Source organism: Poecilia mexicana, unplaced genomic scaffold (assembly GCF_051168715.1).
Source record: "Poecilia mexicana isolate PSO_F unplaced genomic scaffold, ASM5116871v1 scaffold_6, whole genome shotgun sequence".
NCBI classification, from domain to species: Eukaryota; Metazoa; Chordata; class Actinopteri; order Cyprinodontiformes; family Poeciliidae; genus Poecilia; species Poecilia mexicana.
The window spans coordinates 5,093,082-5,119,040 of record NW_028263375.1 but is presented as its reverse complement, the minus strand read 5'-3'; the positions used below and the strand labels follow the sequence as shown (position 1 = coordinate 5,119,040).

The 25,959-nt window shown below is 39.6% G+C and overlaps 1 protein-coding gene and 1 long non-coding RNA gene across 6 annotated transcripts in view; both read right to left on the bottom strand.

The window, feature by feature from the left end:
* tspan9a (tetraspanin 9a) overlaps nucleotides 1-25,959 on the bottom strand; it is a 215,162-nt gene that overhangs the window by 42,076 nt on the left and 147,127 nt on the right. The window lies entirely within an intron of this gene.
* LOC148158604 (uncharacterized) lies at nucleotides 17,334-19,785 on the bottom strand. 4 transcript variants are annotated; one of them, XR_015763001.1, is made up of 6 exons: nucleotides 19,496-19,785; nucleotides 18,381-18,490; nucleotides 18,174-18,291; nucleotides 17,930-17,997; nucleotides 17,740-17,855; nucleotides 17,334-17,640 (listed from the first exon to the last, which is right to left on the bottom strand). It is a non-coding gene; the product is annotated as an uncharacterized LOC148158604 (long non-coding RNA). The 4 variants fall into 4 exon arrangements; XR_015763002.1 differs by having other exon boundaries at nucleotides 18,381-18,469; XR_015762999.1 differs by lacking the exon at nucleotides 19,496-19,785 and adding an exon at nucleotides 19,081-19,481.

The following is a 25,959-nucleotide window of genomic DNA, read 5'->3' as shown; positions in this document are numbered from 1 at the left end:
CCCCAGTGGGCCGAGAGAACCTGGGTTTCTGTGTTTTGTGAATGTCGCCTGTGTGTCAGATTTACAGACATAAGAACATGTAAAAAATGTACTGCGTTAAAATTTAAGAAGTTCAAATTAAAGTCTAAGACTGAAAAAAATACGTGGCAGTCCAACACAAAAAAGAGAAAAGTGGGGAAAAAATTGAGATCCTAATCATTGTAGTCCAACCACGTAAAAACGAACCACAGCTGTTCTGTAACAACCTCAGAGGTTTGTAGAGAACAATTTAAAAAACAGCACCAAGCTGTGGGCTGGTCCTTAAAGGGGATAAAACCAGGCCAGTCTGAGAGGAAAACCTGTTAGAGGACCTGAGACCGGGCCAGAGGTTCAGTCAGCAGAGAACAACTCTGAACAGGTGATTTAGAAAATGAACACCACAGATTCTGACCTCTTTTTGTAAAACTAAAGGCTAAAAACAGCATTTTTACCATAAATTTTCCCTCCAAATGCACTGATTTGTGTTGGTCTGTCATAAAACATTCTGGCCCAACAATAAAACCCAATAAAATATGCAGCTGTAACATGTGGAACGTTAGAAGCTTTCAACACGGTAAGACATGCAAATGGGAGCAAAAGAACAGAGAGAAGCAGACCAACGCTTTGTCCTTTAAACGCTGAATAATTCCAGTGAAGCTGAATTCATTGGGAGGCACCATTAGCCTTTTAATGGCAAACTGATTAAAAACAAGAGGGGTCCAAAAGTCATTTGAAAACAGTGGAGCGAGGTCGTCCTTTTCGCTGAGCGTCAAATACACAGATTCACAGCGAACGCCGTCCTGAAGGCCGATAATATATAGTGTGAGAAGAGATTTAGGGAAGCAGGGGACTAATAGAAAGTTTAGGAGGCCACATAGATAAAGTGGATTTACAGCTAGTGAGGGGAAAGCCGAGAGGTTTAAGGGTCCTGCTGGGGAGGAATACAGTACCTTCTCTTAATTGTGTTTAATGCCCAGTGAAGGGAGCTTATCCGAGTGTGTCAGTCACCGCGGCGACGGTGAAACCGCCCAGCCCTCCTCAATCTGTCAGGTCTGAACACGCCTAATCCCGGCTCTGCTTCCACTGCTAGGAAAGGCAAACGTTTCTGAGCCACGGGTCAAACCGCCTCTAAACACAGACCTGCCACCTCTCTGACCTCAGGAACGAGGACGGGTTCTGAGCTGTGGCCTTCAGAACCCGTCTGCAGGAAAACATGGAGGCGTGACGCAGAATCTCACTTTGTTCACAACATGAACAGTTCTGATCGTCTTTTCTGTCCAGATCTGATTAAACTGCATCTCAGTAAATCATATCATCATCAGTAAGTTCATTTATTTCAGTGATTAAATTCCAAAGGTGAAACATTTACATAGACTCAGTAGACACAGCACTGTTTCCAGAACTCATCTCTGCATTTATGACATTATTCTTGGTTGAACTATTAACTGAACTTACATTTATGTGTGGTAGTGAATCTGTGAATCTCCTCCAAACTCTTCAATGTTTCTTGCTATTCTTTCATTTTGTCCTTGCTTCTTGTGAAACATTTTTCCATTATGTTTTTTTCTTCCACTGAACTTTCCATCTATATTTTCGTCAGCTTCAGTAATCCTCCTGGTGGAAGGAATGAGTCCAGCGTCCATCTTACGGTGGCCATCATTACGTTCCTCTGTTAGAAATCTGTTTTTATTGGTTTGATCTATTATTCACATTTCCTGTTAAGATGAATTTGTTTTTTCATTTATTAAGATTAGCTCTTTGATCCAGTGATGCATCCATCCCGGCACTAATCGCCGGTAATCTCTGCACCCTTCAGAGGAAGCTCATTTCAGCTGCTTTCATTCAGGATGTCATTCTCTGAAGTCGTCTGACTTCACCTGTGTTGCAGTTCTTTAAACTTGATCTCATTTAGGTCCCTAATAAATCCCACTGCACCAGATTATGACCTCCAGATTATTTACTGTGTGGTTCTGGATAAATCCTGTGAGCAGACGCACACAGCTCCTGTCACACCTCACCATCATCTTCATTCATTCCAGCTTCGTTGTAGTTCACTTAACTATCATGTCATCATTAAGCAACCAGGTCTGACACATGACAGCCCTCCAGCTCCACAACTCTTTCAAATTTAATCCACGTTATAGATGGATAAAGTCTCTTTGCAGCCTAGTTTTTCAAATGTCTCTCTTGGTTAGGAACTGGCAAACACTGTCAAAACCCATCAGCAGCTTTTGCCTTGATGCTCGGTTTTACGGCGCTCCCATGCATGCATGCAGCATGAGATGCTTTCCAACACCTCACACATCACTCTCAAGGTTGCTTTCATATTTGAGGCCTCAAGGTACAAATTGTACCACTGTGATAAAGAATCAAAAAAATCGTTGCAGCAGAGAACACAAGCCTGACAGGACAAGCCCATTTAATTATACTTAATGTTTAATCTTTTCTTTGCAAAATAATGGGAGAATAACAGTGTTGAGATAATGTTTGACCTACGCATGTGGTGAGCGATATTTTTAGAGCACTTTCTTGGCAAAGAAAGAATGAAGTCAACTGTCTAATAGCACGAGAAGAAAAGCGAGAAAACGGCGAGCAGCGTTAAGTTTTAGTTGGAGGAAACAGGAGGATATGAGATGAGACTATCTGTGAATGAGTGGGGACATTTTAACAAGCTCAGGGGGGATAATTGCTGTAGTACAATAGGAAGCAACAGTGATGGCGCTTTCTACAGAGAAAGGTGATGGAGGAGAGGTCAGCTGTGAGATGTGGAGGAGAGCAGAATATTAAAATCCAACAGAAAACACTGGAGATGAGTGTAAGAAGAGGAGTGAGCTCAGAGAGAAAGATGAAGAAGAAAACAGGTTGTGACCCCTCTTCCAAGTGGTTGGCTCAGATGATTATCAGTTGCTGCGGTAACTGACTCGGTGACATGGAGCCAGCCACTTCCAAACCTCTTCAATCTCCTCCATATCAACCAGAGGTCAGAGTGAGACACCGAACCACATTTTACACACTGATCAATCAGGGAGGTCGTGACCTCTGGTGCTGCTTCTGTCGCATCGGGTCGTGTCCTGGAACTGGGCTCATCATGAGAGCTCAGCGACCCAGAAGGATTCAGGTTCGCTTTACTTAATGCCTTTTTCTATCTGTAGTAACCATCACTTTATTAGGCACACCTGTCTGACTGCTCATTAAAATCAGCCAATCAAAATGCAGCACCTGAAGAAGAACATCAAACTGAGGAAGGGAAGCAAAGGGAGCAAAGTGACCCCTGATCATCTGAACCCACAACCAGCCCTGAAAAAGTCAGAAATATTCAGCGTCAACAGACCCAGCAGGAAATGTTTGATCATTTCATCATTCTCCAGTAGGGGGCACACTTCCAGTAATTCACTAATAACGGAGCTGATATTTCGCTTAGCGCTTCTGCTAATTTTGAAACATTTAACACACTTAGCTTCACCTAAAAGCATTTTTCCAAATAAATGCTCTAGGCTGTTCACTAGGCTTTCATTTGAAAGAAGTTCGACATCTATGTTTAAGTTTTGATTATTGACCGATAAGAAATCAAAGTAGTTAGATGTTAGCCAACAGCTAACTTTTTACTTAGCGGTGCCCACAGCTGTCCTTTTCATATAATCCCACTAGGATAAACATTTACAATTACTGAGTGTTACAATAACATCCTCAGGTCTGAAACTGCAGACAAAACTCAGCCTCCAAATGTGAAAACATTCTATGACAGCAATGAGTTCCTGTAGTCAGACTCTGAATTTACTACAGGAGCAGCAGAAAGAACCCAACCAGCCTTAAACTCCCCAGATCCCACTCTGATTAAGCATCAGTGGGATGTGCTGAGTCCAGCCTGATTCAGAAAGATCTGCTGCCAACATTCTGGCGCCAGACAAAACAGGAGATCCCCAGAAGTCCAGCAGCAATGCCCATAAGGGTAAAACAAACCCTAACCCAGTTCAAGAGGGATCTATAACATCAGGGAAGTGAATTTTATTAATGTATCTGGCCTCTAAGTTCACATGTGCTGTTCCCCCTTCATCACACACCATATAAGCACAAACTGAATCACAACAGCACAATAAGCAGAAAGATTTGTAAAAACGGATAAAGAAAAACAGCAGAGTTGACCTCAGAGACACTGAATGGTCTCCGTTCCCTTTTTCTGCAGCTCAAGAAATGTTGAGGTGCATAAAATCTGTTCTTTGCCACAATTGATTTGGTTCTGCAAGGAAGACAAGAAATATTCATTTAGCTACAGGCATGATTTTTCAATTTTTCCTTTGTGATTTTCCAACTCAGACTCGTGTAACAATGTAAGTGCTATTTTGGTTGCAAAAAGGCAACCAGAATAATGTAACGACAAAGCAAAACAAAGCAAGTGTAAACATCAAAAAGGTGCAAAAATGTCGCAAAGGAAAGACAGGCAATTTGTGTTTTCTGCACAGCAAAGGAAAATGGTCCATTCTGAAGCATGCTGGGAAAGAAAAAGGCAGTTCTTTAAGAGCTCATCTCCACCTCTGTGAGAATCGGACAGAGTTTTCTTCATTTATTTATTAAGCTTTCCTGCAGATACATGAATGCTTCTACTCTCCCTCCTCCAGGACAGTCGGGCTCGAACAAATAAAACAGAAGCCTCAGTGAATGAAAAGTCATTTTTTAGATAATCTGCTTGACTTCATTTTTCGTATCACCTTGATAATCTTTTTTCCTCTTTTCAGGTCTTTCATCATGTATAATAAGTTATTTTGGCTTTAAATATAACATTGAACAGCTGCTGAAGAGACGGACTGCTCTACATGCGGCACATTAAAGCAATTATGTTAAAATAAGTGCTGCATAAAGACTTCTGAAAACGCTTTTGACTCATGCAAGTACCGACACTTTATACTGAAAATCAGCTTAATTCCAACAAACAATCTATCATATTTTCCATAGAAACAAAAAGTTCCTAATGATCCCATCAGAAACTGTTGTTTTCTGAATTGAAAAACAGGGAAATATAAAATACTGTCCATACTTTACTGTGGTGGTGGTGGTGTTGTATTTCACAATCCTTTTAATACCCCCATCATAAAAGACTAAAACTAAACTGTCAGCTTCTGCACATAAAGCTTTCCACAGTATAACATCCCACTTTTGGCCTCCTTGGGATTCCTAGTTATTACCCTGTGAATACTGTACAGCCAGAGTGTGTTGTATAACGACTAAATTATTCACGGGGCTGTGATGGCGGTTGAGGCACTCTTAAAAAAAAATAAATTAGTAGCATGAATTCAAAGGACTAAAACAGCTGCAGAGTTTAGGGTTAAAAAGTTTTATCCGCCTGGTTAAAGTTTTATCCACAGATTGGAGTCCCTGAGGATTCACAACAACCATAAAATTACCACGAAAATCCAACTTAGAGAGGAAGGAAGAGAAAACGTCTACAGACTGAGCTTCGTTCAAGATTATTAGCACTGGAGGTACTTTGGTTGCATAAGCTAAATATAGAGCTAATTAAGAGATAAAAGATTAATTGTTCACAGATTCTGAGAGAAACGACTGGAAAATGAAGCTTAGCTGAATATTTTTAATAAATCCTAGTTCACATAGAAGCAGAAGAGACCAAAACAAGAAGTTCTGGTAGCTACTTCTCACCTGGAATAATTCTAGGAATGTCAATAAATTCACCTTAATCTTGTTACTGTTGCAAGATGGAAACTTTATGCTAACATCTAAACTCAAGAGACAAGCTAACTACTCTTAGCAACGTGAACAGATGCCATGAATTTTTTTGTTTTTTAAGGCTGACGCTGATGGCCGACCTACGACTTTCCCATTGGGAGTTTTGACATTGCAAGATTTTCTTCTTTATTTTTCCAACTTAAAACCTGTAAAGTTTGAATTCTGAGTAAAATGTGTCTGTATTCTTCAGCTGAACAACAGATTGCAGATGTATATAAATTTGGTTTTATTAAATAATAACAAAATTCATTACATTTCTGCTGTTGTACCAACCTTCCAGACCTCTCCGGTCCTCTGGTTCTGGGTTTGCTCTGCATCCTCAGAGAAACACAAATCTGGAACAGACCTCCAGAAAACTGCAAAAATGCTGAAACACTGAATTTCTTTAAATCTAAAAAAACAAAAAACTCTAGAAACTCAGAGTTTTCTTCAATAAATCATTAATTTTAGTCTGTTTTTCAAGTTAACTTTCAGTTATTATGTAATTGTAATGTTCTCTTTTTCCCCTAATGTTTTCATCACTTTGAATTGTCTTGTTACTGACATGTTATACAAATAAACTCGCCTCAGCCTGTTTTACTGCTTTAAAAAGTTCATCATTAGGAGGCTCTTGGGAGCCTCAGTGATATTTGAACGGTTCATCCAGCCAACATAAGATCTGTGGTCAGTTCTGTCCCTTTTCTTCTGATCACATATTTAACATTCTGACTGCTGCGGATGCCTTGGCTGGAAAACACAGCCTGTCCTGTCTGAGGCCTTTAGAGATGCACCTGTCAGCGATGCAGGGGTTGGCCGGGTTTTCTTCCCCTCAGTCTCTCTCTTCTGGGAGAAACTGAAAGGCCAATTCACTGCAAAGTGACTCCAAATCAATCCAGCCAGTAAGGATTAAAGACAGATGAGCCTTGTGTCTGTCCAGCACCATCCCACTGACAACTACACACATTCACGCCTGACACACAACCTCTACCCCATCAAGACAGACAGACAGACAAGACAATAGCAGAAGGCTATTAGACACCCCTGACTAATTCTGCTGTTGGATCTCTAATATCCCAACAAGACTCTTCAATCAGTCTAAGAAGCCACAGGCACTTCAATTATGCATTGAGAATAAGTAGGAGCGCATCAGGAAGGGATGAGAGTCCTGCAATGATTGGAGACGGACAGAAGGCTTGCACTGCAAGAGTCAATCACAGAGCCTGAAGCAGAGGAAAACAGGCCCTGCAAACCAAACAGACCACAGAGCCAACGGCTCCGAAGCAGACAGACGCTGCCACCGAGGAGAAAAGACTCTCCACTGCTCTGCGCCGCAGAAGCAGAGAGGCTGCAGCTGCTCTTCTTAACTGCTGCAGTTTCTCATCTCATCTTCAGGTATGAAGATGAAGGATCCTTATGATGTTCCAACATAAACACTTTATTACAAATCAATTTTACTGCTTGGCTCTGACATCAGAGGTGCTTCTGAAGATTTATACTAAAGATGCACAGATCCAATATTAATATCTGTGTCAATCATGATACTGAAAAAAATTGTAGATTGGACATAGATTGGCAATGTGTCCATTCCACAAGGACAGATCTATTCAGTCTAATTCTACGCGTAGTGCTTAGGATTTCTAAATACATTAAATCTGAAATCCTAAATGCACGTTCTGAATCATTTCAGAGATTATTTGTTGCAGTTTATTTTTAGCACGTTTGCGCATGTTAGTCAATCTATTTTCTTTTAGTCAAGTTCAGTTTCTTTATTATTTATTTTACATTGGCTGTTATTCTCCTAATTACACTGACTGAACAAATGAAAGTTGTTTTTCATGTCTGACGAAGTTTGAGAAGCTGCTGGTGTATTTAAGTGAGCTTGGCTGGTGCAGAGTTAGCAAATAAATTCATAATACATTACATTAATGTTACATTAATGAAATGTTCAGTATCAGATGGATACGGGCCTAAACTGAACCTCAGATTTCTGGATTAATATCAGATATCTGAGAGCTGATTTCTACTGGCTCATTTGACCACAATAAAAAATATGTTAGAAAAATAAATATTAATTTATATGAAGCCTGCAGCATTTTCTGAGCTCCTGTTTACCTCCACATAAACTGGCTTTTCCTGTGAAGGCACACAAACATTTGGCTCATATAAATATCTCACTCCGGTCTGCCAGAGTAGCCATGTTGAAAACACTGAAAGGCGGGCAGGCGCTTGGACAATCTCCCATTGACTTTCACCGGTTGAAGGGCTTAATGAGCGCTCTGGCTCAGCAGAGGCTCATGACTGCCAGGATCTTGTGTTTTAGACCATTTTGACACTCCAACCTGTTTCCCACACAGCACCTGAATCAGAGATCCAAAGAGCTAACAGAAACTGGGAATCTCTAATGCACCATATGGCAGCCATAGCGCCCTACAAGTAAAAAAAACAGAACAAAGCTGGCATCAGCACATTTCTCTGCTATTTTTCACACCAACAGCAGTTAGATAAGCAGCAAGATGAATGTGAAGATCCAAGGCAAAAGGTTCAGGACATCGATTCTGTATTCTTAATATTTATTATACTTTTGTCTTTACAGCTAAAAGTTGTTTCTACTGAACAACAGACTTCAGCAGCTCCAGTCCACTGAGACTCTCTTCCTCTCAGATCAGTAAACTTTCTTTTAGGGCAGATAAAAACTTATCTTTTTAAATCAAACAGAAGTGAACACAAGTTTACAATAAGAGGCTGTATATAAAAAACTTCTGACACATAAAACAATCCCTGTATTGTCATTAGTCCACAATATGTAAGCATGTATGCACACCTTTTGGTTGTTCTCCCGTCACTGTGAGCCGTTTCTGCCTGTGATGATGCAAACTTCAATAAAAAAGAAAAATCTGATCTTGAACAGTTTAGCTCTAAAGACCCAAATCTTTCACTCCGTTATCTGTAACTGGCTCAGATCTGCTGTTTGAGCGTTTCTTGGGTCAGCGGGGCGCGTTGCTCCCGTTTGAACCCGAGCTCGTCAACATTTCAGGAACTAGCAGTTGTGTTTGGTGTTTCTGTGTTCACTTCATGTGAGCCTCTCACTTGGAGGCTGAAGCATTCAAATCTCCTCTTCAAAACTACAAAGTAAACAGTAAGCTTCAAGAGCAAAGTAAACAACCATTAGCATAAGTTTATTTTCCCTAATAAGCTGTGGGACTTTGTGGAACAAACCGAGGTGACCTTGGCTGTCTATGTTTCAGACCGCTTGAGGAGCTAAATGTGTCGTTACGGATGTATCTGGAAATGCGTGACGATTGGCTGCCCAGAATGAGGTGAAAAGCAGCCCTGGGATTTCTCCCTGGACATGAGAGAAGCTCTTAGGCATCAGAAGTGCTTCGTTATGGTTTCATCAACAAGGCCAGTCAGCTTGACCTTCTGCAAAAGCAGCTGCTTGATTCAGCTTTTGAAAGACAAATGTTAGACAAATCGTAGCTGTTTGTGGGTTGTGTAGTTAACACAATTCTTTGCACACAGTGGCCTTGCTGCAGGGAGTCTGTGCAGGCTGTTCAGCCAACAAAGATCAGAACCGCTGCAGCTGAACGCAGCATCCTTTGGTACCAACAATCCCACAATGTTAGAGGATTATCCACACACCTAACAAACAGGAGGGAATTTATACATTTATATGCCAGCGGGTTGAAAGACCAAGAACTGAGAGGCAATGACACAAAACCATGTGCAAAAAAATCAGATTGTTCCATCTTTCCTTGTGATGATTTACATTTGACTGGGAAGACTTCCTTTTAAAAATGCATCAGAATAAAACCGTGAACATCCCAGCATACGGTGTTTCCTGGAGTGGCAGCGCTCGGATGGCAGCACTCCTGTTATGTAATGCAAAGCATTATGCATCCCTGGAGGGACAGAAGGAAGATGAAGACACAAAATATGCACATCCTCTTAAGTGAAAAGCGGAGCACCAGGCGGAAGTCGAGTGAGAAAAGAGGATATTTAGATTGAAAGGCACATAATCAATACGTACTTTGCATGCCTTACCACAGAGAATGACTTTTTCCCTGGCCCCTACACAACATTACAATAACCTTTTCTTTTCATATGCTAAATTATTCATCAGATCTTTTTAAAACACAGCCGTGGAAGTAGAAATCTGAAGAAATGGTTTTGCTAATATTAATAAAACCTTTGCTCTAAGGATGGTGGATAATAGAAGCTTTTATTATTTTTTCCTCGTCCTCTTAAATCTATTTTTCCCTTGTTGCTACTTTTAATGCAACAGAGAACATATCTTTTTTTCCTACCACTAATCCCCCCTATTAAATTGGACTGTCTGCTGAAATTCATACATTTCATATTCTATTACATCCAAAAAGCTTTGTGATTTTGCAGATCTTCTGAATTACTTTAATACCACAGAACCCACCCGCTACCTCAGCCTTATTTTTAGTGAACAGTTCAAGGGAAACTGATTTGATTCTGTAAATCTGGGCCACAACCGACTTCTTTCTGAGATAATAAAGTTGGAGAGGGACGGGAAAGCGAGGGAAAAGCAGACCATATGTTAAGCACTGCAGGAGAACGATCTGTATTCATGGAGGGTCAGGATGTTGGTGAGCAGTGTGAATGTTGATGATGCTCTGTCTGCATCTGCTCCTCATCCAGGGGGAATACTGGGACAAGTGATGTGATTTCTTCTTTAGCATAACAATCACAGATGGAGATGATTGTCAAACTTAAAAAAGAAAAAACTACAACAAATAACCTCCCAGCACTATTATTATGGTGAGCAATTCTTTACATAAAAGTAAAAAAAACTCACGTTCCAAATATAGGGCAGTGTAATGATGACCTTTGTTAAAACAGGATAAATCCCCATTGTTTGTTCCAGCTGCTAGCAGCTATTGAGCTGGTGGAGGCAGAGCAGACTGGGCTGCTGTGTTTGGGCCTCCAGGCCAGCAGGGGGCCTCAGCTGTCCTTGTGTTCTCGTATGAAAAGAGAAAAGCTACTAAACTTTAGATGAGTGATTTCTCATCAAGTCATTTTGAAAAATGTCCATCTGAAAAAGTATACACAAGATCAAGAAAATATATCTGATTTCAACGGTTCAAAATGATGTGTTGCCAAAAATCAAAACATAATCAGTTATTATGATTTCTATGGGTACAATTATGTGTGATTTGATACTAAAAATATTCATCTGTGATAAGTATTAGCCAATTTAGTGTAAAAATAAAATCTCTGATGACCATAGTGGCCATCTGGAATTTTTCAGTGGCTGACAAACATCAGTGTTTCTTATATGCACACGTGAAATATTTTTGCTGAAATATTCAATATTTGCTGCTCTATAACCAGAAGTGGGTCATTAAATCAAATTCTGCTTAGGGCCCAAACCTTGGTCCGGCTCTGTCTTTAAACCTTGTGCTTCATTTTATTCTGTAAAGTGGCTGATAGTGACACTGTGCTGCTGCATCGCCGGTCTGTCAGGTTGCAAGTCTTTCATTCTGTGACGGATTCCCAGAAGAGATGACCTTCAGTCCTCTTTTGAGAAAAAGGCAAATCTTTGACAATTCTTCTCAAATTGCCCACTATTGTCTGCAGAAACACAATGCCCTTGGCTCTTAGCAGCACATGTTCCCTCCCACCACTAACAGGCATACACTGCTAATAAATGCAACCTTCTCCTTAAAGGTCAGGTTTCAGTGACAGTTCTCGACATGGAAAAGCATCCCATCCATTCTCTCTTTTTAACCGCCTCATTGGAGGTGTCTCTGCAGCTGACATGCTAATTAGCACAGAGGGGAAATGGACTGTGAAACTACCCTTTTCTGGTCAGCCAACCTTTGAATTCCCATCAGCTCCACATCTGGATGCACTGGAAAGCACAAAGAGACGTATCATTAAATAATTGTCAGCCAAACCCCCCGTGTCGGACTGTGATGTAATCGCAGCTGAATTAGTCATAGCCTTGAGGATGGAGGAACGGGACGAATGGAAATCACAGAAGCTCAGAGAATAAATAAACATTCGTCCCAGGAGGGATGCTGCATCGAGGAGACCGAGCTCCGCTGGACAGACGTCAGGAAACACCAACTGCGCCTCATCCAACTCCACACAAAAATCTGCTCCCGAGCGCAGAATGACTGACGGCTTCACTCGGATTAGACATCACCCTTCTTAGATACACAGCACCTGCTTTCAGGGGACAGCACAGCAACATGTTTGCCTGACTAACAGAGGATTTATGCCTCCTTAGCACTTATCATTCATGAACTTTAAATGCTAATTCCTTCAAGATCACACTGGGTAATCCCCAGAGAGAGGAGGACGACAAAGAGGCTGTCTCCAGCTGGAGCAGTGTGAAGTCCTGGACTGCTGGAGTAAAGTGGGACGACTAGTTTCAGAAAAGTGTGACGGCAGAAAAGCAGTGGACTCCAACGCCTCCCAGCCTCGTATAAATGTGCATATTTCATAATGCTTAACTAAGTAAGTCACTAGAGTGATCCGAGGAATGAAAGTCGACTTACATAACCTTTATTTAAAGTGCAGATTACAATTTAACTTATTAAAAGTTGCTTTGCACATTTCAGATTTTATTTTCCTTCCAGTTACACCAAAGTTGTTGATAATATCAAGACATATAGAAAGTAAACTCTCTTCAACACTTGCTTTGAACCTGTTATTACTATACATGTATTTAAAGAGGAAGTATTATTTATTTCCCAGGTTCATAGTGCCATTTTACAGCACAATCAAGAAACTACGTTACCTCAGTGATTCTTAAGAATAGGAACAAAATGGGTTTTAATTTTCCCATAATTTTTTTTTGTTATTTCTCAACCTTATGTATGCAAATATGACAAATAATGTTTAGGAAATGTAAAGATGCTAAGGTGCAGGCTCCCAGTTGAAACATTTTTTTTTTAAATTACATTTTTAATCGACCTGACCAAGAACGTCGTCATCACCATCTGACAAAAATAAATAAAAAATAATTTTTAATGACCCTATTAGTGATATTTTTACTCATTTTACAGACAAATGCTTCTCAAGAAACAAAAGAAATATTATTTAAAACCAAAAACAACAAAAAGTCCATCTGCCACAGAACTGAAGGTGGTGACAAACTAGTGAGTAAAATGAAAAACTTGGTACATGTGAAGTAATGTGATTAACATGAGCAGAGGAAACCATCCCACTCTGAGTCTATCGCAAATAAATCACACATTTAAAAAAATCAACTGTTTTGCTGATAATCTTTCTAAAAATGTTACTTAGGCTTATAAATGTTTCTGTGTAATTTGTGTAAATGTTTATTTCTGCAATATTTTGCCTAAAGCTGTCTAAACGCTGCCCTCCTTAGGTCAACTGATTATACCTAATCAGTTGAATTTTCTTACCATTTTTCCAAAAAGAAAGTCACTGAATAAAATGACAGAATTGATAATTTGTCAGCAGGGACAGTTATACTTTAATATTGCATTTTCATTGGCAGTAAGTAGAAAATCATCATAATAACTAGAAATAAAGGGTTTAAAATATCAGTCTGTGTGAAATTAATCACTATTTCATAAGGGATAAAGTCACTGAAGTAAATGAACTTTCAATAATATTCTTATTATCATGTGTACATACATTTGTTTTGAAAAGAGTGGAGGATAATTTTTCTTTCCACTGGTTTTTATTCCAAACAATCAAAATGAAATACATTGAGGTTGGTGGTTGTAATGTGACAAAAAGTGAAAAGTTTCCTTTGAATTTCGAAGCTGTTCTGATTCTCTACATAAATGCTCCATTTTCCAGCTCGACTCTTCGGCTCCCTGTTGTTTCTAGAAAGACTTTCAGATGGAGCTTTGGTTTTCATCAGGGATGTTTTAAACACAACTAACGTGGGTGACTTTCATCATAATTTATATGCAAACGCTGCGGCTGATTGGCGCCTTGTCAGTCTGGCTTTTAGCTTCAAGTCTTAACGAGAACAATGAATGACACCAGCAGGGACTGATGTTATGACAAAGTCCCTCTAGCATAAAATGTGGTAAGATTTAACAGCATTCTGTTTGTTTGTGAGAGGAACTCTGCCATCTTGCTCCGAATATCTTACCACATTTCAGATCTGCTTTAGAGGCTGAAAGTAAGGACAGAAAAGTACCAGAAAAGGGACAGAGCATCAAACTCATTAAATATGAAACAGATTTAGCAAAGTGCAAAAGCCCACATCCTAAATTTGTTCTTAAAACTCCCTTTCTTGTCTGCAAAGGGAGGAAATCGCTGATGTCTAACCACAGAGGAAACCCTTCATCTCTGATCGTTAATTATCAGATTCAAACAGACTTTTAAAAGATTTCACGAGGTGCTAAATGATGTTGCTTATTCAGTGTCAGAATAAAAAGGAAATTCATATGGGAGCTCAGCTCAGCAGCTCACGTGTGAGTAAAATAAGTAAATGGGTTATTTCAACTTTAAGGGCAACATTCGAATCGAGGGCGACATAATGGTGACTCTCTAAACACGCCACGTCAAAAAAGGTCATGCATGAAGCATGCTAAAAGCGTGACTTCACTTCTCATGCTCTTTAACCCCCCCAGGGACCAGCCAGGCGTGTTTGCCTTCAGCGTCCACACCGCAGAATTGCAAAATAGGTTATGTTTAACACTCAGCTGCAAAGTAGTAAGACATGCATTGTGTGGGTTTAACATGTAAAAATTCTCTTGTGGAATTTCCTGCATCCCAGAATAATCTGTGTTAGTGACCGTCAGAGGATGCATAACGACCCCGACTCGCTCAGAGAGCTGTCAGGCACGCCAGTGGTCCGCCCGCCGCTAACCCTGGAGCTCAGCGGGGAAAGGTCTCTGAAATTACATATGCAAGCAAGAACCTGCTGGCTGCAATTTCCTGACATGTTCTTCATAGACAGTGACATCAAAGCAAAGCGGGAGAAACACAAACTGCAGAGTTTGGGGTTTTATGTGAGAGCTGGCAGCTGATGGCTCCATCATTTATTGAGTTAAACTAGAAAGAAGTTTTAAAAATAGATACCTGGAGTTTTCCAAAGATTCTGAGCTGAGTGATTGCATCGTTTTGAGCCAAGGAGAGCAGAAAGGTAGAGAGAAATTTGGTAAAGGAATGCGTTCAGAGGAAGGTTGACCTCTGCTCTGCTCAGTCTGCCAACTAGAATTTCAAAGGAATCATTTTCATTCATTCGTTTTTCCTCAACCGAAGTCAGGACGCAATGTTTAAAACATCGAAAAATAATAAGACAGGATTGTTGCTTCTTTGTTTTATGTTGTTTTTGGCAACAGCTGCATTTCAATAATCTTAAATATATCAGAAAAGGTCATTTTGATTATCCTGGTTTACAACCAATGAAAACCCCCAAATTTAGTTGTACTGTACAGCAATCATGTTTAATATTTGGTTGGGCCTCCTTTTAAAAATCATTATTGCATTAATGTGCAGTTCAGCCTGTGGCTGTAAGATCTGCCTTTTCACATATTCACAGTAATCAGCACAACTTTATAGTTCTGATTCACAATAAGCATTGCACTTCTCAGGACCCAGCTTTTATTTTGATAGTGCACTTCCACTTCTCACTAAATAAATTTGCATATTAGCTAAATATTTAGCTCAGTGATAAATATTTAGCTTGGAGCAAAGTAGCTAGCTTGCTCTCTAAATATGGAGATAAATATTTATTTGGTTAAACATTTAGTTTGCTAATTAAATATTTAGTTTGAAACTGTGACATTGAGAAATGAATGAATAGTGAAAATATTAACCCCTATTTTTTAACGTAATTATAATTTACAAACGCTGTAAAGCAGCAGGGTGACATCCATTGTTGTTGGTGTCATTTCTGAATCCTGACAGCCAAAGGAAGAAATGCTGAACTTCAGCACTCAGGATTTATGTCTGACTTTAGTAATGAAACGAATTACTTTAACAAAAGGAGCAGTAGGTTTGCCTGCTGGGCCAGTGCAGCCATGTGTCCCTCTGGCCTATATAATGCACTAAGGTCAGCTGAAGTCCAGCAAGCCACTGAGCTGATTGAGGTGGTTATATATAGATACCACTGGCAGGCTAACTCATTCGGGGGAGCACGCTCTGTCACAAGGCATGCAGTGATTTAGTGCACAATTTTTAATCTAAAATCAGCCGATGGCATAATGGAGCCAGACTCTGTTCCATGACACAAACCAGAATAAGATTTCCCCCGTGGCTTATAGCAGATGAAGTGAATCAATTCAAAATAAATGAAGGATGATTAGACATTAATCGTTGGTGCAAAGGTGAGGGTTTAAGAGGCAGATCTGATTTGCAGAGTGTGAGGGGACAAAGTGAGCAGGTCAGCTATTACTCTGCTGCTGAAACGGAGGCATGCAGGGGAGTTCAGGGCACATGATGGAAATAGCTCCTTACTTTGGGAGATGTTAATGTCAGAGTGGGTGTGGGGCTTCTGCAGCGCAGCAGAAAGGAGGAACTCTGACCATCATACCAATGTTATAGGACCATCCAGCAAGGTCATTTTCATTAAGTCCATTTCCACTCATTAAGGTTAAAGGTCAGGAGTTGAAAAATAAAAGTGAAAATGTAACAGAAAAAATGATCCATTTAAAGTTTATTATCTTTAAATCATGTCACTTTATACGATGACAGTTACTTTATACCATAAAATGTCACTATGTGCCTAGAAAATACATGATACTGCCTCTTTAAGAGAAATTCTGGAACATCTGGTCCAGAAACGGATGGAAAGTCTCGTGTCCAACAAAATCTGTGGATAGGTGGGAGTCCACTGGATCTCCTTCTGAAATAACCAAAAAACATTTTTTAAGTAGTTCATCTTGGGAGATGTGAAGGTAGTTAATGTTATAAGCTAATATGAATGACTTGCTACAATATGAACCACTAACATCCTGTGATCTTGTTTCTATACTGGCAGGTTTTCAGGAAAACATGTGAATCTCCTCTCAGGCCTGAGATCTGTGGCTAACATTAAAGTTTGCTTTTCTCCCTGATTACAACAGATACAGATTAATTAGAAGACTTGACCTCTGACCCCAATTCCAAGTCAAATCTGTGGGCTTTGTTTTAATTTGACCCAAGTCACCATCTCTGCTGTTTTACTCCACTGCAGTTTTAGTTAAACACTCTGGAAAGAAATAAAGCTATCAGAGACAAAAACACCATTAAGATCAGTCCATGCAAACATGTGAACCCAGAAAAAAACTCAAATAAAGCTGTTTAAAGCACAAGACTCACAGTGACACTAAAAGCCAAAGATTAACAAGTCACACAGTAAAAACTGCTGGGTTAAAAATAACCCAATACGTAACCCAGCGCTGGGTCAAATATGGACCGACCCAACGCTGGGTTGTTTTAACCCAACTGGGTTGGGTTGAGGGTTTGACCCAGCACATTGGGTCATGGCAACTAACCAAACGTTGGGTTAAATTGACTTGTTTAAATTGGTTAAACTGACCCAAAATTGGGTTGAAATTCATAACCCAACACAAGGGTTATTATACCACTATAGTTGGGTTAAAAAAAATTATTTTAAATTTCACTATATAAAAACAGGATTAAAAGACATATGAATTTAAAGCTTTTTTTATTTTCACATGATACATATATAGAGCCAGCAATTTCATTTACAAAAGTTACAAAACATAAGTAGTTAAATCACTTCAATTCATTTGGCTACAACTCCAGAAGTATCTGTTACTCCATATTAGAAAACATTTAATGAAAAAAAGTCTGTTTTAAAGCAAACTACAAGTAAACCTTTCAGCCATTAAACAAGGAGCATTTTTAACGACACTTTAGCATTTTGCCTGTCTCCCTGCATGAGGACATACGGGTTGTCACATTTTGTAGATGCACCACCAGGTTTGTCCCAACCTGATGGAGAGAGAAGACAGAAAATAACAGGCCATTAGTGATGAACTTATATAAACAGCAAACAATTTGAGCATGATTCAGAGATGAATGTTGACTTACAGGCTGGATATCAATGAAACCCTCTGAACTTCCAGGTTGATGGATCTGAAACTCTTCTCCCAAATGTGTAAGTAGGGAGGAGCACTGGCAGCAGCTGCAGGGCTACATCATCTTGTCTGCATGGGAAACATAAGCTTGTGTTAAAATGTTAAATGTTAACAGTTTATAAACATCTCTTGAGCTTCAATACCTTAAGGGAGAAAATTCATGTTGTTGAGAAGACGGCCGCTCCTTTCTCTTCTTGGCCATACAAAAGATCTTCGTTGAGAACAAGAGAGAGAAGCACAAAAACAGGCCTTTAGTGAATTTAAAGGTAAAGGGCTGCATTCTCAAAAACTAATTTCTGACTGATTCTAGTTTAACACAAAACCTCACTATTGAATGTGATGCACTTAAACAATCTGAGCATTATTCAGAGATGAAGGTTGACTTACAGGCTGGATATCAATGAAAACATCTGAATTTCCAGGTTGATGGATCTGAAACTTCTCCCAAATTAGTAAGGTGGAGCAGGAAGGGGTACTGGCAGCAGCTGCAGGACTACATCATCTTCTGTATCAAACATAAGTTAGTGTTAAAATGTTACAGTAACTAAAAAGCATGACAACATTTTAGAGAACATTTCTTCTGAGCTTCAATACCTTGAGGGAGCAGACTCATGTTCTTGGTCATGCAGAAGGTCTTCGTTGAGAACGAGGAGTTTGGGTTTCGCTTAATTCTCCTGAAGATCCTGGATGTAAAATTACAAAATCTATCAGAAAAGACAAAATCACAAATCAAACTTTAATGACTGAATTAAATCTTATAGCTGTCTCCACTGCAAATAACTTGTAATTAGCCAGCAATTTCAAATGTTCAGAGTAATTTTATGTTCCTAAAAATAAATATAGCACTTAATAAAATAAAATGACATATAATTTAATTTAGAAGTAAAACTTAACACAAACTTAGTGCTGAATAACTTTCAGCACCAACTTTAAATAAATGTATTTGTAATTAATACCGTAGTAACAATAATAATAAAATGAGCAAACATTAACATTAGATATTGTCTTAGTTTTGCTTTTAATTCGTTGCCTAAAACCAGCGGGAGTTTGAAAGCAATGTGCCGGGAGACGGTCGTTCTCTCTCGGCTTAACGAGCCGCTCCGCCCGGTCAACTGACAGAGGGCGAGACGAGCCGGCGGCTGGAGGGGAGCGATAAGTGCGAACACGTCCGAGCATGTTTGTAATTAAGCTATATGTTAATAAACCGAGCGCATAATTCAGGTTTACACAACTAATTTATCGCCTAATAACTTTGCAAAAGTTATTTTATTTTCAAAAAGCATAATATACCCACATTATTAAAGCTCTGCTCGCTCTCCTCCGCCATTACTGCTGGTGTTCGAACACGTAGCCTCAGCCCGCTAAGGATGCGCGCGCATATTGCAAAAATCAGGGGACAAACCGTCAACTACCTTTTCTTTTAAAACTAAATCGATTTTTAAAAATTTGACTATGTTAAGTTACGAACAAATATGATTGAGGTTATATTAAAAACTGAATTTAATTTACTTGACAAATTGTGCCCTTCCCCTTCATCTATTTTTTCCCCAACATCCGTATTGTAGCAACACCGAAGCTCTTTGTCAGAGGAACCTACCGTAATAAACATTTTAAATAACCATAAAAATAAATATCAAACATGTTTGAAATAAATTCAATTTATGTATAAAATTCTATAAACGTTGAAACTTTATCTTCTTTTTACTTACCATGTCTTATTTCAAAGTAGAGGAGAAGTCCGTTATGCAACGTTCACAGTCATGTTGAAAATGGAGGCTTGTGAAGAGGGGCGTGGCTTCTTCCAAGTTTCATCTTTAACCCAACCGTTTGGGTAAATCTACCCACCCAACTCCTGGCCCAACAGAAGTGTGCAAGATGTAGACTTCCGATAAATTTCTGACCCAACTCATGAGTTATGAATTTTGACCCAATATTTGGTCAAACTAACCCAACCTATGACCCAACAGCTTCAACCCAGAAATTGGGTTATGAAAATAACCCAGCATTTTTTACTGTGCATGTAGTTTTCCTTTATTTAGTGTTTGTTGAGTGCAATCTACCCAACGTTTATTTTTAACTAGGCAGAAATGTAGAAACCTATGAAGAGTTTACAAAGCTTTAAGCAATGTTCTGTTGCACACTTTGAAATGAAAATCATTTCTCCAGCTTTGAGGCCCCAGAATATGCACTATAAGCAGAAATATAGCAGAGATGCATTATTGAGCAGGGCTAAAGAAGAGAGAAGCTGTTATAAGGTGAGGGTGGAGGTGAAAGGAAGCTGCAGATTTTGATTCAAGCCGTCTTGACTTTTTTGTCCCGGTGTGATGAAGAGCTTTTTAGTGTTTTTCTTTCCCCAAAGATGACTGCAGACGGCCTCTTTTCATTATTTCCTGCTCATTTGCATCAAGAGTTTTATAATTTCAAAAATGGAAAGACAATTCCTGAGCTCAATCTCCAGACTGTGAACAAGCTCTCATCACTTGTGTGCAAATGTCAAAATGGAAAAAAGAACATCTCATAAATGAAAATCAAAGTAGGAGAGGAGAGGAGAGGAGAGGAGAGGAGAGGAGAGGAGAGGAGAGGAGAGGAGAGGAGAGGAGAGGAGAGGAGAGGAGAGGAGAGGAGATTCATGCATAACCAATGAAGACGATGGACCGGCTCTGATTTTTCACTGGGGTCCAAATGAAGCAATAACCAGCAAAGGATAAAAACATTCATTCATCCTCAACATTACTTATTGAGTTGATTAGATGGCCCCTTGCTTCGCAGCACAGACCTCCTCTGGCCCAAACCCCCACAAACACCATCCATCTGAAAAACTAACTCATCAATCAGAAATCTTGCATATTGAGTAAAGTGTGGCTGGTGCAGATGTACAGAGGACGGGCAGAGTAACTGTGGAGGTGAATCTCTATAACTGTCGGGGAAAGATTAGTGAACCGAAGCTAAATTAGCTTTGCTCTCAGTGATAAACCCTGTTGCTGAGAACAACAAGCCTTCGGGACCTGAAAAGCTCTGCAACAGCGAGTCTAAATTATAAATGAATCTGAGGTGTTTAGGTATCTAACGATATGCAGCCAGATGCTCTAAATGCTTGGTTCACACTGCAAAACTTTTATGGTGGTTTTGCTCCAGTTTCCCCCTTCTGACAATCTAAAGGACGCCTGATTACACTGATGGCTCTTTAGATAATATTATTATTCCTGCTGTGTGTTTAGTGTGAACCGGTCCGCTCAGGAGAACATCAGAACCGCACCGATCTAAAATCAGGAACATTCAACATGTTGGATTGTCTTATATTGACATTCCCTGAGCGTTGTGGCGTTCCCTGAGGAAAAACGAAAAACGCAGCCTGTTGAATGTGTCGTGTAGCCAATCAGAAGCCAGGTGGCGAAAACGTCAAAATAACTGGCATGGCACCACAGAAAGTCACAAACCTTTTTATCAAGTCGGCCATGTTTGTTTGCTCTGAACTCATGTTTGATCTTGAGACGTTTGAGGAGTTTTCCTATTCGCCACAGATTCTTCTCACTGGACATTTTCTCTTCTCCAGGTCATTCTCTGTAGGTTCTGAAATACTCTGACCATCTGGGAACAACAAGCATGCCACATTCAAACGCAGTAAAAATCCTCTTCCTTCCTCAGTCAAAACATCAACAAGTCGACTTTCTGCCATCTGGATGCTGAAATGCATTGAGTTGCTGCTGCTCCCTCGGTTTGGTTCATTCACTCTTGGTGACCTCTAAATGACAGGTCACCAAGAGTGACCCATCATGTGACCTATCCAGTGGTCCAGTCGAACCACCTGAGCAATGCAGGGTGACATGAACTGGGTAAGGTGAAGCAGTAAGTGGAGGTGTTGAGGGATCAGTCTGTCCTCTCAGACAGCAGATCGGTCTGTACGCAGACTTTGTGTCAGATCCACACACTCCTTTAATTCCTTAACAGTTTCCGTCAGGCTGCAGGTCGAATCAGGGAACTGCTTTACATTAACGAGGTCTGAGAACGTTGTGTCATGTCCACTGAATGTAAGGGCAAAGAAAACAAAAACCTGCTGAGGTTTTATGTGGCTCAGCATACCTGTATGGAATGAATCAGAGTGAAAACAGTACTGATGTGGCAGAGGTTACATCCAGGGTTATTTTCAGTCCATCAGAACCATTTGCTTTGTGTTTCGACAAATAATGTCGCCCCATTCTTCTACAAATATCAGAAACTGATATAGATATGCATTTCTTAAGGTAATTAGGTGTTTCAGTCTTTCAAACTGTCCTTTGTTTCACAATGAAATGTTTCAGCAAGAAAAACCCATAAATATCCAAGAACCAAACAAGCTATAATATGGTTGGTGAATAAAGAAATGTCAAAATGAGAATAACACCAAATCACTGAGAAAGAAACAATGTGGCGCCACACTTAGCTCCCTCTCCCAGCGAGAAACAGAAGAAGTGGCGCTGACTGTGAAGGAAAATGACAGATTTAACTTAATTACTGAATTATGAAACAATAATTAACTTTACTGGTTTCTCTCTATTTTTCCACTTCAGAGCAGAACATGGGAAGGAAAAGGAAAGGCACTCCACATTATGATTTTTTCCAATTACCAATCCCTTCACAGTCTCCAAAACGGTGATTGAAAGATGAATGCAAAATTAAACCAAACATTTAAGTCGCAAAAGAATTGCTCCAAAAATCCTTTCTTGAGCTTTTATTTGTTAAATTTGTCATGAGACAGTAGAAAGAAGAAAGTCATTGTTGAAAGAAAGTCAGAAGAAGTCAAGTTTGCAGAGAATGATAATTCACACACTATCGCCATTGCTTCTTCCTCGTCGGCCATCTTTGTTTACTCTGAACTCACATTAGATCTCCAGAGGTTTTGACAGATTTCCCGTCTGATTGGTCGTTGGAATCTGTTTGTGATTTCAGTGTGGCTGGTCACCACACACTGCACAACCAAACCTCAAACAGCTAACATTTCTGTGGTCTCTCAACCAACAATTTTAAAATCTCACTTTGGGAATCAGGCATTGGAGGTGAAAAAGGCCATTCTAAATATAATTTAGATCAAAGTGTATTTGTGTGTTAGAATGGCCTAGTCAAAGGCCAATCTAAATCCAGCTGAAAATCTCAGATGCTCTGTCTCCACTTTGACTGAGCTTGAGTTGTTTTACAATAATTTCAGTTTGTAGATGTTTAAAGGTAGTAAAAACAAACGCCTCACAACCTGCAGTCAGCCATTAACCTGGACGCCGCAGTTTTTCATTTGTAAGAAAATCTGAAAACGGTGCATCATTTTCCATCAACTTCATTCACCAATTTGTGCCAGAAAGAAAAATCTATTGCAATGAGACAAAATGGGAAAATGTTCAAGAGGAAATGAAATGAATGTTTTCAATGATGCTCTTTAAATGATCTGTTTGATCTGAGTGCAAGGAGACGAGAAGCAAAATGAGAAGAGAATGTGTGAACGACCTGCTCAGAAATGTTGCTACATTACGCTGATGGCAGTTAATCATGAGTCCCAATCTGAGTTTGTTTCTGAGGAACAGAAAAACATCAGGGAACTTTCATTTAATCAGATCAATGAAAGGCTGTTTATTCACCTTGAATTAAAATTAATTAGAAACAAATCCAAATAGAGGTTTCTGTTTGCTAAAAAATCTTTAGAGTAGTTTCCTTTTATAAGAAATAGTTTTTTAAAAGTTTATACATTTCCTCAAACACATACTGAAGTCCTAACATGGTCAACATATTTTAATGGAAACATTATTTTCCAATCTAACAAATGTTGCTGAATAATTCACAGCTGGAAAATCACATGTCCAGCTGTGATTATCCTCTAACTCTAATAAACTGAACAATGCATTAATATTAATCATTACAATGTTTCTTTGTATTGGTGTTTTAAATGATTAAAACACAATAAATTAAACACAGAGGAGTGTGAGTTAATGAGTGGGACTCATGTTGTGCAGAAATAAAAGTGATTGAACATGTTGCAGTGCAGAACATGCAGCGCTGAGCTGCTGGATAACTGGATGAATCCAGAATCTGATCAACTAACTTCACCTCACTAACTTCAGACTGCAAGCAAACAGAGGCACAGTATCAGTTAGCCAGATGTCAGGAAGCTCTGAGAAACAATGAGCAGGTCAGAAATAACACAAAGATTACAGCCGGGACGTCGGCGAGTTCATTTCAAATAATTAATTACAAAGATTGGAACGTGTTAAACATTAAAACACAAGGTGTTTGGGGTTATTTATGCATACAAAGTGTTAATAAGGTTTAATAGATCTGAGCTGGCAGCAATCACTTCAGTGCCCAATCAGATTATTTCTAATATTCAGATGACTGTAGCCCAAAAATAAATGTTGCTCTTTATTGAACGTTGAGTAATTTTCCAGAATGTGGATGTGTGGTTTCTGTAGACAGTAGTACAATAATACAAACTAATGACAACCAAAGTTACATCATAAACATAAAGATGCAGCTAAGCTGCACTTAAACACACTATACAGCTAAATAAGCTAGCATATTGCTTCAGGCTGGTTATTCAGATATTATGGATTAACACACAGCATGTAGCTTTACAACAAAGCCACATTCAGATTCTATCATCTATTATGCAAAGCATAAACGCAGCAATACAATAACAACAGACGTGTCTGATAAACACGAGTTCGTAATAAAATCTTTTAAGCCATTTATGCATAGCTCCATTTACCAGAAACAGTGAGATAAACTCCTAATAAGAAAAAGAAATACTCTCATGGTTTAATAGAAACATAACTGAGTGCATCACAACATCAAACTCATGGTTTTAGGAACAAAAGTTAAATGACTGTCAGTGATTCGGCTGCTGTGTTGCATTCAGGGTGCACAGGAAATCCCATGCACAGCCAAACCCTCCGTGCGTTTCCAGAACCCCGTAAATCTGACACACAAGCAACATCTGGAAACAACAGCGATGGATGACAACGCTGCTCCTCCCGACACACTGGAGGCTAACCGCTGCTTCAAAAGGAGATCTGGTTTGACAAGAAGGTCATTGTTGGGGTCAAGTTGTGCTAAAACGAGTCAACCTGTTGAAGTTACTCAAGCCTAAAATAGCATCTCAATGCTAAACATGTAGCGGTAATATTGACGTCCCTAACACCAATGCTGTTAGCTCCTATCTGCTAATGGTGTTAGCTCTAGCTAATGCTGTTAGCTCCTGCTAACATAGTTAACCAGGAGATAACAGGCAGATCGTGTTTGTCTTGTAATAAAAGGCCCATGAAAACTTTGAGGCAGTTTGACTCAATCCAGATGTTTTGCCTTCATCAGCCTCCACTTTGACCTGCTGAGTTTCATTTACAGGACTGAGTTCACTGTTACCGACCGGGTCATCGGCCCAGCAGGAAAGTGTAGGTGATAAAATGATGATGCTACATCTATGACATAATGACAAAAACTAATAGCATTTGGGTGGCATGGACTGAAAAATAGTTTTTATTGCATGTTGATTTCTGAGATCTTTGTTTACCGATAAATTATGTGGAGGGTTTGATTCTTTCTGTTAAACTGAAAGAGACTTTTCATTTTATCTTACAACTTATTTTATTTCTTTTAGTTTATTTGGATAGACAAACAAATTCACTTCTGACTAATTGAAAGATTTCTTTTTGGCCCTTCAATATTTGATTCGAGCCCCCCTGCTATAGATACCGAGATCAAAAAGAGAACCAGCAGTTCACACCTTGAAGTAAATCGGTAACAGCAGGAAAAAAAACAGATCGGTGCGTTGCTGGGCTTTCTGATGAGTTCAGGGACACATAAAAGTAAATATTGCTGTTGAAAGCAGATCCTCCTGTGTGTCATACAGCATGTCGCCCAGCGCTGGGAAAACAACTGTCAGTCTCCAGCTCCTCAGTGTCTCGTCTTGTTTGACGCTGTCAGTCATTAACACGGCCGCTCGCAAACAGCAAACAGAACTCAAGCCAGAGGAAGACTTTGAAGAACTGAAGTCGCTCAGAAGTAGAAACCTCTCTCTGTAAAAAGACTGCAAGCTTTCCTGCACTCCTCAGATGAAAGCGAATCAGTAAAGGCGAAAGAAGGCGCGACTTCAATTATACGGCGTAAATGTTAATGGATTAACGCTGCATGTTGGAGCTTGTGATATTTGCCTTTA